Source organism: Ixodes scapularis, unplaced genomic scaffold, assembly GCF_016920785.2.
Source record: "Ixodes scapularis isolate PalLabHiFi unplaced genomic scaffold, ASM1692078v2 PGA_scaffold13__105_contigs__length_92229423, whole genome shotgun sequence".
NCBI classification, from domain to species: Eukaryota; Metazoa; Arthropoda; class Arachnida; order Ixodida; family Ixodidae; genus Ixodes; species Ixodes scapularis.
This window is the reverse complement of record NW_024609839.1, coordinates 18,861,458-18,874,664: the sequence shown is the minus strand read 5'-3', so window position 1 is coordinate 18,874,664 and position 13,207 is coordinate 18,861,458. Positions and strand designations below refer to the sequence as shown.

Here is a 13,207-nt window from a genome sequence, read left to right as displayed (position 1 = left end):
CCAATGTCTCCGTTCATATCGAGAAGCTATGTTCCACCGTCGCTGTTCATTCTTTTTGTAGGAGACTCAGGACGAACACCGGGATGGTGTCTGTAGAAAACGATGCGTCTGTGTTCAGTTTTTGCGCCGCTGTCTCTCTGAAAAATAGGTGGTAAATCTACATTTATAACGAATGGTAAATCTACACAAGCTCGCCGGCGCCATCACTGTTTGTCTCGTTTTGGCACCAGTTTCTGCACATACTGCACAAACGAAGAGACACACTTGAAACAGTATATGTTCGTCCTTCTGATGCCAAGCTGAGAATGATCACTGGACCGTGTCTTTTGAGACACGGCGTCTTTGTTCTTTTTCGGTGTCGATGTCTTTTTGGACAAGTACGCACATACGGCGTGTTCCTCTTCAGACACTACGTCCATGTTTGTTTCTTTACCATAGTCTACTTAACACAGACGCGACGTATCTAGACTCTTTCCCCCTTGCACCAGAATCTCAAGAGACAGAGACTGTGTCTCTCTTGAGACACCAAGCATGTTGTTGTTGTTTTTGTTCGTTTTTACCGTGAAAGAGCCCGTAGACAAACCCAGTGCCCGGACATGACATGGGTGGTGTAAATAAAGGTTTTCTCTCTCTTCCTAGACGAACAGACAATGTATGTCTGTATTTTTGCCGCGCTCTGATTACCAAACAGACAATGAGTCTTTCTGGAGACCAATAATGAGAGGCGTACTATTGATTTCCAATTTTGTTTTACCTTCAGATACCGGTCACTTAAAGGTTGGTACACTTTTGGGAAAGGGATCACGTGTGCAGGTGCCAGCTGACTCAATCAACATCGGAGGTTGTTGTGCGACACCATGAACATCGATGGCGTACTTGCGAGGGCTCTTGTCGGAAAGTCCTACAGAGATTCTACAGCAGTAGCAGTACATCATCTCCGGACCAACTGGTCCATGCCTGAAAACATGTTGGAGGTGCGTTTCTAGGCCACGTACTGCAAACGCCTTCTCTCCGAGTTCGCCCCTAAAAACCTGGAGCTTTGATACCGTACGTCGAACACTATCACGGCGACGGCTGCTCAAGCACCCTCCACGACACCACCAGCCACGACGACGCCCACTAGCGCAACGATGACTGTCCCCGCGCCGAACCCAATCGAAACTCCTCCGGCCTGGAGCACTCGTAATAGCCAAAGAGACCCAAATATTTTTGCTGGCATTCACGATGGCGATGTGGAGGACTGGCTCGACAGTTCCGACCGTGTTAGCGCCTATAACAGGTGTGACAACGCTACTGAACTAGCCAATGTAGCATTCTACCTCACGGAAGTTGCCAAAACCTAGTTTCTAAACGAGGAAGAAATTTCGCTGGGATTCTTTTTCAAATAAGTTGAGAGAAAGAGAGAGAATAAACTTCAATACATGACTCAAGTTCGAGTAGCTAAAATGGCAATAAAATAATTTTCGTACTTTGCGCAAATACCGCTCAGAAAGAATTTCTTACGTTGTGGTTCTCCTGGGGGCCACTGCCTTTGGGAGTACCACGTTCGCGGCAAAACGCTCTACCGCGAAGCGGGTTCGTACTCGCGTGGCATGCTGCTCGTTCAGCGGAAACAGACAACAGTCACGTTGATAAAGGTGTATCCACACGACGGACCAAATTGTTGTTTCGGTCCGCGGGCCACGCATCACGTGATCTTACGTCACCGGTTTTCGAGGTCCGCTGGCGGTCCGCGGCCCGCGCTTCTGAGAAATGCCAAGCGGCTTTTCTCGCCCGGACCTTAGCGGCGGACCGCGGTGTTTTTAGTATAATTGAAGCGCTAAGTCTGGCAACAAGCTGACTTTTGTTGTTTGTATTGGAATTCAAATCCAAAGTCGTTTTCTTTTGCCGCCAACTGTTGAAGATGAAAAAGACGAACCTTTTGTTGTGCGACGATGGCGGTATGGTGCGACGATGCAACTTTTTACTTCATCGCGCTCGTGTAGCAGTTCACTCTCTGTGGGACGATAGTTGCATGCCCTTTTTGGGTTCACTTAAGTCCTCCTCGTCCTCAATAGTCAACGCTAGGGCCACCGCGGCCAAACATCTCTTTCGTTCAACCTCCATCTTGGCTCCTTACAAATAGCCTCAAAGCAGCTCGCAGCATGCGTTTGGTGGAGCTGAGGTAGAGGGTTAGACCGGCCCGTTCACTCTGTCGTCCGCTCTTTTGGTCCGCCATGGAGATGCTCATTGCAGCCGCGCGGCCCGCGGGCCGCGCATCACGTGATCAGTCGGTTCGCGGCCCGGTCCGTCGTGTGGATACACCTTAACGGTGATAAACTCTGTTTATTTACAATGAAACAAAAAGAAGAAAACAGCGGCTATAAGGTAGTGAACGCCGTCGGTGTGGCGATCGCCCACGGCCGAACGGTCGTTCACAAAAGTACAAAGGACGGGGTAAACGCTCACCGGTGCACCGGACGGTTCCCCGTTGTAGCCGCCGAATCCCAGGAAGAAGAGAGCAAGATACTGCTGTTCGCTGGTTTTAAGATAACGGCGGGGGCGAAGTGGCCAATCAAGGAGCGACACGTCGATCTCCCCTCTGCGGGGGTTCGTTACGAAAATCGTCCCTAGGGGGGAGAGGAAGCCACTCATAGTGGTAAGCAGCGCCACCTCTCGCTACGTCAACGCGGCCGCCACGGCGTGCCAAAACGCTGACGCGACAGAATTTTGGGGGATCACGATCCCCACAACGTTTATGACCAATGTAACACGCGTTTCTTTGTCTCCCACGCAATGAACATAGCAGAAATATTTAAAGAAAAACGAGCAGAGTTCACCCGCTTAACTCGCAGCCAGAACAAGCCGGCACGTGATCTGGAGCCGATTTTATGCCGCCAAAGTTGACCATAGCCACGCTGAGGTTGGCAAAGCACAGGACACGCCTGAGTTCCTGATATTCTGTTGGTTAGGCTATTGTCGTCATTGCCGCGATTGTACACGGACCACTACCCAAATGCTTATCGAGCTATTTATTATCAAGAGCCCAAATCAAGTGCTCACGCAAACCTCGGGTTCAATCTAAGAACCGCATTTAAATATTGTCACTGGGGGATACCGCGACTGTCCCACTACATCATAAAGTTTTGCGAAGGAAAGATTGAAAGGAAACGCTCGCTTTTGTCCTTGAAATTAAGCCGCAACAAAGGGTCAATGGTTAATGGCGTTTCGTGCGTGTATACTTAGATCCCACTAGTGCCAGTAAACTTCTGTAAGTGAGAAAAATTCCAATTGAATATTGCTGCACCGCCTCTTTAAGTCGAAGTACATATTCGGCACTCCAACCAGCCGCCAGGAGAACGCAACAAAGAAGCTTGAGCGTCGGCAACAATAAGGTGAAGAAATGCCTATCTCGTACATTAAGGATGTCTTCGCGCTCTATACCACCGCGCAGACATTGACATGCGTGAGTCTGAACGTCTACGTTACGTCTCAAAAGGAATCACGGAGACTACCTTGAATGTTAGCCTGGTTCCAAGCCCACATCCTTAGCCCGCGTGGCATCTGTGTGTTGAGAGATGCGAGCCATCAGGGTCACCTGTCCAGCTCCGAACATGGGACAACCAAAGACGTCCAGTACTGAACCACGCAACCTCTTTAGGTTGGTCGATCGAGAAGAGTTCCTCACTTGCTCAGTGAAACACATCGCGGAACAAACAGGGAGCAAGTTCGTCCGAGTTCTGTTCCCTTGTACCAGAAGAGCTGTGCCTCCTGCAACGCTGCTTCCCCCACACAACCACCACCAACGTACGCCGTCCCTTCGCAAGTTCTTTCGTTGCACTAACCTCACTTCCCACCTTCGCTGGCTGCATTCACGCCAGCCGCCTTCGCTCCGCCAACGTACCAGACTTGGAGAGCACCTAACCTACCTCTGTGCTACCACTGCGGAAACAGAGGGCATATCGAACGACACTGCAGAAAGCGTAGAGATGACGACAGGTACAAAAACGCCTATTCTTCTGACTTTTACCAAGACAGAGGCATCCACAATGCAGGTCAAACCAACCGCGGCCTTCAAACAAGTATTTTTCCTGACACGTCGAGATTTGGAAAACAGGCATATGCCAGGCGCTGTTCCCCTACTCTCTATTCACGTTCTGGGTCTCCGATGATTCCATCTATCCAGACATACGCTAAAAACACTGACAAACTAACAAACGCAGTTTTTGGAGGGAGAACTGCGAGCCAGCAAAAGCAGTCAATCCCTCCTATAGAACATTTTACTGTTTACAAACATAAACTGCAGCTTGCGCCCAGAGCGACTTCCGGTCGCCTAGTCTCTGCAAGCCTGTCCAGCTTGCCTACGTCAGCAGTGCTAGAAAGCATAAATGCTGCACGGAGAGCGAAGTTGGAGATTTAACGAGGGTCTTCGGCTGTAGAATTTAAGGACTTAAAGGAGGCCAGTTGGTTTAAAGAAATATGAGAAATTTTTTAACAGATCCCGCGCTTCTTCTCTCTTTTGGCATTCAGCTGAAGAATTGGTGGTTAAACGTTCTATTGACAATTCCAGTAGTGGCGTTAAGGTGGGCTTTGTTCATTCTTTTTTATGAACCGGAATTTCTCCGCAACGTCAAAGACTGGAGCATCGCCTGGTGGCGTTTGTCATGAAAGGGTCTATACGATCCAATTTGATTGACGTTTTGTTTTTGCAGAAGGCCTACATATTCTTGCTCTAGTTGAAACAGGAGCCGTCATTTCAGTTATACACGAAGACTTTGCGAATGTTTGCAAAACCTGCAAACTCCATTTAAGGACAGTTGTTTACAAGGAGCGGAAACCGGTCTGGTATATCTTACCGCACACTGCACCGCCAGGATCACCATAAAGGATATCTGCCATCACATCATATAGAGTTTATTGTCTTGCCTGTTTTTGAGCACTCGCTGATTTTAGGGTGGGACTTTGTTTCATTTATTTCAGCAGAAATTGATTGCAACCGTTCGGAATTATTTTTAACTGCCCTTTTTGTATGTGATACCTTCGTTGGCAACACCTCAGGCATTTCAGTTGAATACGGTACTTTCCCCGCTCACAACTGTCGTTTGTCTCAACACTAGCTTACACTAGCTTCGTTCGATTTAAATACACCTCCTGCACCGGTGCAGAAAAGCGTAGGGCGGTGTACTTCTGCTCGTATCTCAATACACATACGGGAAGTACGCATCCCTACAATTTTCTGCACCGGTGCATGACGTGCAGGAAAATCGAACGAAGCAACTCCTGATGTGGTCGTGGAGCCTTCGAACATATTTTTCTTTAGAGGAATAATCGTCCAGCACTCAATCATTTGTTATGTCAATAGAAGAGCTTCCATAGTGTCCCCTAATGTTAGCGCCGAGTCTATTATGATTCCACTGTGTTCAACTGGAGTGACAACAACGCCAGATTTGGCAAAGAAAAACTGCTCCGACTTTACCCAACGAGAATAACAATTTAATCAAACGTTTCGTTTCCCATGCGGGAAACATCGTAAGTGAAACCTTCAAGCAGGAATGAGGGAAAAAAACTTCAACAGTCCTATTTAAGCAAGTCCGCGTACACATCGGGGAGGGGGTCGCGGTTGGAGTTGCAAGCTGATGAGTCACTTCGGATGAACCATGATTCCACGAACCTGCGTGGACCCCACCTTTGTTCGCGCGCCAGAGTAGACGCATTCTCAAAGTCGAAACAGTGACCCGTATTCCAACAATGGTCTACGAGATCCGTCTTCGCTCTTGTCGCATGCGCGGCCTTCGCCACGTCCCTTTTGTGTTCGTTTAAGCGAGTGCAGCGCTTCCGGCCTGTCTCCCCAATGTAGGATGCGTCACAGTTTAGACAGTTCACTTTATACACAACACCGCATTGGGACTCTGGGCGGGGGGGGGGGGGGGGGGGTGTAATTTTTAGGTTTAGAAATGAGGTCACGTAGCTTAGGGTGGGGTTTGAAAGCTGTGCGGATATTCAAAGGGGCGAGGGCCCTGCGAATGGACTCAGAAACACCTCTCAAATAGGGTATTGTTACTTGCCCTGTCCTAAGTCGTCCATTATCCTGACTTCTTTGCCCCCTCTGTTTGCGCGTGTTATCAATAAAACGTTTCGGATAATTCCGCTTCATCAACAGGTCAACAATAACAGCATCCTCAGAAGCACGCAATTGAGGATTAGAAGAAATGCGTTCGGACCGATGTAGTAAGGTTTTTACGACAGCCCTTTTATGTTCGACAGAATGGTGCGGGTTAAAGTTTAAGAGGTTGCCTGTATCGCAAGCTTTGCGGTATACTGTTGCATCTAAGCGACAGGTACTATTTCGGAACACATTAACATCCAGAAAAGGCAGTGCACCGTTCTGTTCAACTTCATGTGTGAATTGGATTGATGATTCAACGTTGTTTAAAGCTAAATGAAAGTCAGCAACATGGTCTTTGTTTAAAATTACAAAGGTGTCGTCCACATAACGTTTGAAAAACCCTATCGGGAGCATACTCTGTTCAAGGACAGTTTCCTCCACATACTCCGTAACCTGATTTGCCATTGTGACAGAAATTGGGCTACCCATTGGACATCCTTCAATTCGGTGATAAATTTGTCCGCGAAACGTAAAATGCGAATGTTTAAGACAAAAACGCAGAAAAATTACGAATCCCGGAGAAAAGCTCACCGGAGAAAAGCTCACCGGAGAAAAGCTCACCGGAGATAAGCTCACCGGAGAAAAGCTCACCGCAAACCCAGCGGATGCGGAGAAAAGCTCACCGATTTGTTTTTTCTTCTTTTTATATGGAGCTTGTTGGATCATGCATATATCAATTTTTTATCATTAAAATTCGTCAGCTTTATAAAAAAGAAAATGACCTTTTTTGTATTATTTGTTAAGCTTATTGAATGATATTGCTCCAAAATTAATAATTGCGGGTGAGTGTTTTCTGTGGCTTACTCTTTAGGCAACGAAAGCCCAACTCAAAAGTTTATGAACTTGAAGAACAGGAAAAAGTTCGAAAATTTAATAATGTCTGCATAAAGCCTAAAAAGCATAACTGTCAATGGCGAACACCCGAAAGTGCATGCGCAACAACGCGGCACCTGAATTCCTCTTTGAAGCTTTTGTTAACCTTTGAAAACAGGATAGAACGGTCAGTAGAATATGGAGGTTTCTTTCTTCCACGTACATACACGTTTTGTAGCCGTTCGTGCCGGTGTTTCCAGACGTATTTTTAATGAAGTGGCGAATGCGAATTGTGTTAAATGGCAATGTTTGACGCAGAATCCGCTGAGTTAAAAAGAAAAAATCGGTGAGCTTTTCTCCGCATCTGTCGGTTTTGCGGTGAGCTTTTCTCCGGTGAGCTTATCTCCGGTGAGCTTTTCTCCGGTGAGCTTTTCTCCGGTGAGCTTTTCTCCGCCGCCCAAAATGACAATATCATCCACCGTTAACGATGTGCGTAATGGGAGGCTGTCATCCCTACGTAGGCGTGTTTCGGCTATCTCAACAGCCCGAGAGGTGTTGAGATAGTTTTTTGAACGCCAGACTTATCTCCTTCTTTGGCTTCTATATCTGCGCCTCTAACAAGACCTAATATTTTTCAGAGATGTAAAGCTTTGAACTTGGATACAGACATTAGCAATGACCTAGACGATACGAAGAAAGCTGTACCATTATATTTGTTAGAGCAGTACAAGACAGCGCTTGACATCGCTTCCTCTGCTCTCGGTCAAACCCTAACGGCCGAACACCGGATTCATATCAAGCATTCTGCTGTGACTCATCGTCGTCCATACAGACGTTCACTATCAGAGCGCTCCATGATAGAAGATCATGAGCACGGGACCAGCCAAACCATGCGGTAAACTTATGCTTTCTTCTTGTTTGCACAGATTGCGGTTTCCCTTCAGTTGACGCCCCACGAGTCCCTTCCCGGACGCTCCTGCACGGCCTTGGAGTACGGTCACTCGAATTGCCGACAGAATACGCGCCGGCATGTGAACAGTGCGACCAATCTGCCGGGGATACTTCTACGGAACTTCAACCCGATCTTTGATGGAACTTGGATAGCGACACCGACAACGTCATCGCGTCTGACCGCGCCAGCCACGCCCCCTGTGAGCGCTGATATATACGGGCTACGGGCCGTTCGTCGAAAGACAATTCGTAACAGGGCAATTCGTAGCAGGGCAATTTGTCGCGTAGGGCAATTCGTCATAGGGCTATTCTTCGCTAGGGCATCTAGTCGAAAACTGGGTTTTCTTTTTCTAGTTTATTTTTTTTTTTTTGGAAAGTTTAGAGGAATTGGAAAGGGGGAGGAGGAGAGGGATGGAACGTGTATGTATAAATATGAAGTTCAGAAGCCTTCCAAGAAAAGTTTGAACACCGCCTTGTTGTCTGCGTTCTTTTGAAATTTCGGAAAGGTCGGAGGCTGTTGTGATGCATGTTGTGTTGTATACAGTTTGGATAGTTCACGATCCTTTGTCCGGTTTCGATACTCTATTCACCTTTAAGCCGACAGTGCACGGGAGGCTGTATGTTCGGCGGGCCAACAGTTTGAGTGGTTCAGCAAGCGTGCGACTTTTTTGTTATTTTTTTGTTATTTAGATTTCGCTTATCTTTTTTTCGGGAAGTCCAGAACGAACATTCAAGACTTACAAGATAAAGTTTATAAAACGTCTTTGTCATTCACATCCTTTTAGTTCTGAGGGCACGTTCGTACACCAGCCAAATGCTATAAAATAACTGGTCTATGTGTTTATTTTGGCAGTCGCTATGGAAGTCACCAGGACTGAAAGAGGCTGGGAGATGCTGGTTTGCGAAGGATTTTTGTATACTGTTAACCGAAGGTCTGAGCAAAGCATCTACTGGGTATGTCGAAGAAGAGACCTACAAAGTTCATGACTGACATCTCTAAGCTTCGCGTTGTTAAAGTCACACATTACAAAAGTCATGCTGGGGTTATTTGTGGCAGTTATTTTAAAGTCACAAATAACCACAGACAATAGGGACATCCTCGAGGCTTGCGCCAGAAGCATTACATTGTAAACGTAGATGTATAGGTGACATTTGCTTGACGTCACTCGCTAGGTGCGCTGGCATCGCCCACCGCGGTCGCCATCTTCGAGGTCTCTTTCTGTCCCACGTACGTGTCAGGTGTCGTCTGGCCGGACCTTTCAGGGTCGGTTAGCAGCATTGTACAACTCTAAAGGGTCCTTTTGGCCGAAACTAGGGGTTATTCTGAGATTTTAGTGCGTTTGAAGCGCCGTAGGAATATTTTGTGTGTGTTTTAGTTTTTTTTTTTTTTTGTCGCTATCAGATTTTTCCACCGCGGCTGTCTTGCTCCATGCAGCGCTCCGTGTTGCACGCCGTGCCCACAGCGGTAGCTCTTCTGCGAGAACCGTGATTTTTTTTTACTTTGGGGCTTTACCTTGGGGTAGCACTGTGGGATTACTTTGTTTTTGTTTGCTACTTTCCGTATTGTTTTTTTTTTTTTTTCTAGCGGACTTTCTGTACTACGGCCCTGTAACCGTGTTGCTCCATCGCCTCCGTGTCGTACGTCGTGCCTTCGGTGTTCGCTCCTGTGCAGAAACATACCGTGCGGCTCACCGAGTGCGCAGCTAATGGAAAATGCGCCGCATTTTTTATTAGTCCAAACTATTTAAAAACCGCATGCAAGCGATTTGGCGAGCGACAAGACAAGCGACGGTGACTTGCTTCGCTGTCGCTCGCGCGACAAGGCAAACCGCATGAAAGCGACGAAGCACCAAGGCGATGAGCGCTAAGTTTTCTAGAAATCCAAAAACCGAGCTACGCGACGGTGAAGGGTGAACCACATGTAAGCGATTTAGCGAGGTCGGCGACGAGCGACACAGATTTTTCACGGTCGCTCCTCGCGTCATTCGGTTTTTAGGTTTCTATAAATCGTCGCTCATCGCTTTGGTCGCCTGCTCCCGTCGCTTTCAAGCGGTTTGCCTCGTCGCGCGAGTGACCGAGCGACAGCAAAGCGGGTCGTCGTCGCTCCTCTCGTCGCTCGCTAAATTGCTTACGTGCGGTTCAGCCTTTACACACGGTACTCGACGGAAACCAAGAAACTAAAACGGCCTGCCCCCGAGATAAACTGTTTTTCTTTTCTATTCAACCAAGCTTCTTCGACGATATGAAATTGGCCCACAGAACCAACGGACATCCGTGCACCCAAGGCAGTCAAACGTCAATCCGCGACTTCGAAGTGTGTGAATCGCCGGTGGCGCTCCCTGGCAAACTCGAACCTGCAGGCTCAGTGAATACCACCTATATGCAGAGCTTCCGATGCAAATGAAACTATTTTTGTGAACTGACACCTGTGTGGTCGTCCTATCAAAATTACTGAAACATATTTATAACTCTGTTTTGCCGTTTACCCACAAAAGGAGACAAGCGTCTACTGCGAAAGTAGATCATTTAAGCAAAATCTTTAACATTATGCTACAAATCAAAACACCAAATGAGAAAGAACCTTCGTTCGCAAATAATAATTTTGAAGCAATATACTCGAAAAACTGTGAAAATTAAACACATAAGAAGCTATTAATAGGGTGACGAATCGTCATCTGGACGAATTAGCCTATTACGAATTGCCCTATTACGAGTTGCCCTATGACGAACTGCCCTATGCGACGAATTGCCCTGCTACGAGTTGTCCTGCTACGAGTTGTCTTTCGACGAATAGTCCTACAGCCGATATATACTGCTCGAAGCAATTCATGGCCCCGAGTGAGCACGGGACCAGCCAAACGATGCGGTCAACTCATGCTTTCTTCTTGTTTGCATAGGTTGGTCCAATTCCTTCGTTAAACGCTAGAAAAACAAGTAATGTGTGTTTACTGCTGTTCCCGTCCTCACAGGTGCTTTGTACAACTATTTGCGAATGTGTTGACGTAGTGGGCCTTCTTCTCATGGTTTCTGGAGACGTCGAGTCTAACCCCAGCCCGATGAGTATTGTACAGCTTAAGCAGTTTAACGAAACGCACCAAATGTTGAAAGTCGAAAGTGAGCGCTCGTTCAGAATAAACTAAGCTCAATCAGGAATTCTTGCCTCACTAAACGAAGTAAAACAAAACCAGGAAGCCGTTAAAGTGGATATAAATGATATAAAAGCTCGCCTAACTGATGTTGAAAATAAAACTACAGCTATCACTCAACTTCAGCAAGACGTTAACACGGCACGAGGCTTCGCAGAGGTGATGCAGAAGAAAAACAAAGCTCTGAGAGCGCGTTTGGACGACGCGGAAGATCGTTCACGCCGGGACAACCTAGTTTTCTTTGGGATTGCTGACACACTAACCGAAACTTGGTCACAAACGGAGAAATCAATTTTAAATATTTTTCAGCGGTCGCTTAATCTTCAAGTTGCGAATGAAGCGATTATCAGAACCAATAGAATTGGAACATTCTGTCAGTCAAAGGGCCACCCATTCATTGTGAAGTTCTCATCTTACAAGATTAAAGACCACATTTTGCAACGAAGGTTAATGCTGAAGGCTGACCGCATTTCTGTGAGCGAGGACTCCTCGATTGGGACGCGTCAATCACGGAAAAAGCTTATCGAATTCGCGAAAGAAAAAGGCGACACGTTTGAACTACGGCACAACAAAATGCATATTAACAACATATGCTACGCTTATGACACGGTGAATGACAACGTATATGAAGTCGGCCCATCCGTATCTCCGATGCCATCTACCACGCAAAATCTGGCTCCCAGCGGTGAATCGCCTCGGCAGCCGATATCCAGTTAACGGACCGCGAAGGGTAGAGTGCCTCCGTCAGCTTTCTCGGATGTATCGGTGATATACACAAATATTAGAAGCATCATTAAAAAAACGTGATGACTTGTGCTCAATTATTGATTCAACTGATGCTCATGTAATTGTTTTAACGGAAACTTGGTTAAACGGGAAGGTGCGTAATGATGAGATTTTTCACGCGAATAAAAAGTATAATATTTACAGAAACGACAGAGTAGATAAGAGCGGTGGTGGAGTGTTAATTGCAGCAACAGCTCACATGAGTTCTTTCTGCATAAACACGATCTGTTATTTAGAAATTCTTTGGGAATGCATTGGTAACAACCATAAAAAATACATAACAGGGGTGTGCTACCGACCACCCTTCTACGCGTGATCATATGTTAAAGCCTTGCATGATTTATTAAATGACATTAAGCTGCGTTATCCCAGTTCACCTATTTTCCTTTTGGGTGACTTTAATTATCCTTATATTGTTTGGTCTGAATCTATCATTGCAACGACTTTATCTTCTGAATGCAAAGACTTTGTCTCCCTGTGTCTAGATTTTAATTTGACTCAGCTAGTCACGAAACCCACGCGAGTGACCCCATTGATAGCAAATGTCTTGGATCTTGTTCTAACAACTCATTCTGATATTGTTTCCCCGATAATACACCTCGCAGGACTTAGTGATCATTCCATATTGCATTTCGATGTTAAAGCAGCAGTGCCTAAGCCATCAACTCTCACAAAGCAAATTCATAATTATACTAAAGCTTCATCAAAATTAATCATGACCTCGAAGCTTTCTTTGACGTGTTTTTAGCAGGTTTCTCGAGCCGGTCAGTAGAAGAAAATTGACAACTTTACAAGACAAAAGTACATATGCTTATCAATCAGCATATTCCACTCAGAACAGCCTTTGAAAACTCACAGTCACCCTGGTTTGCTAGGGCCCTAAAACGCCTCTCCAATAAGAAAAAGCGTTTATTTCGCGCTGCAAAATTTATCGCATGTAAACGTCGCTGGTAGAGCTATCGCACTGCTGCTGAAGTTTATGAAAAAGCAATTGAAGACGCCAAATTAGATTTTTTTCACGCAGCTTATCAGCTATGTTGATAAATAACCCTAAACAATTTTTGGACATTATGAACAAAAAATCCTAGTCTTCAATCACACTAATGTATTTAAGTGGTGAAAGTATGCCTAGCGAAGTCTGCGAAAATGTAATTAATCGCGTTTTCAGTAATTATTTTTCAAGTGATAGAGAGAGAGAGAGGTATGTTTATTTACAGGAAAGCAAAGAGGTCAACCTGCTTGTGAGTGCTGGTTTGCTACTTTGCGTGAAAAGGAAGAGAGTAGAGAGACAGCAGACAGAATAGAGAAGTAAAGAAAGAGTGAGATCACATATCCACTCGTATCCCCCCTCCCCCACACACATCCC

General features: G+C 46.1%; 1 pseudogene; it reads right to left on the bottom strand.

Annotated features, from left to right (window-relative positions):
* Positions 1–13,207, bottom strand: part of LOC120846558 — a 148,672-nt pseudogene that overhangs the window by 42,823 nt on the left and 92,642 nt on the right.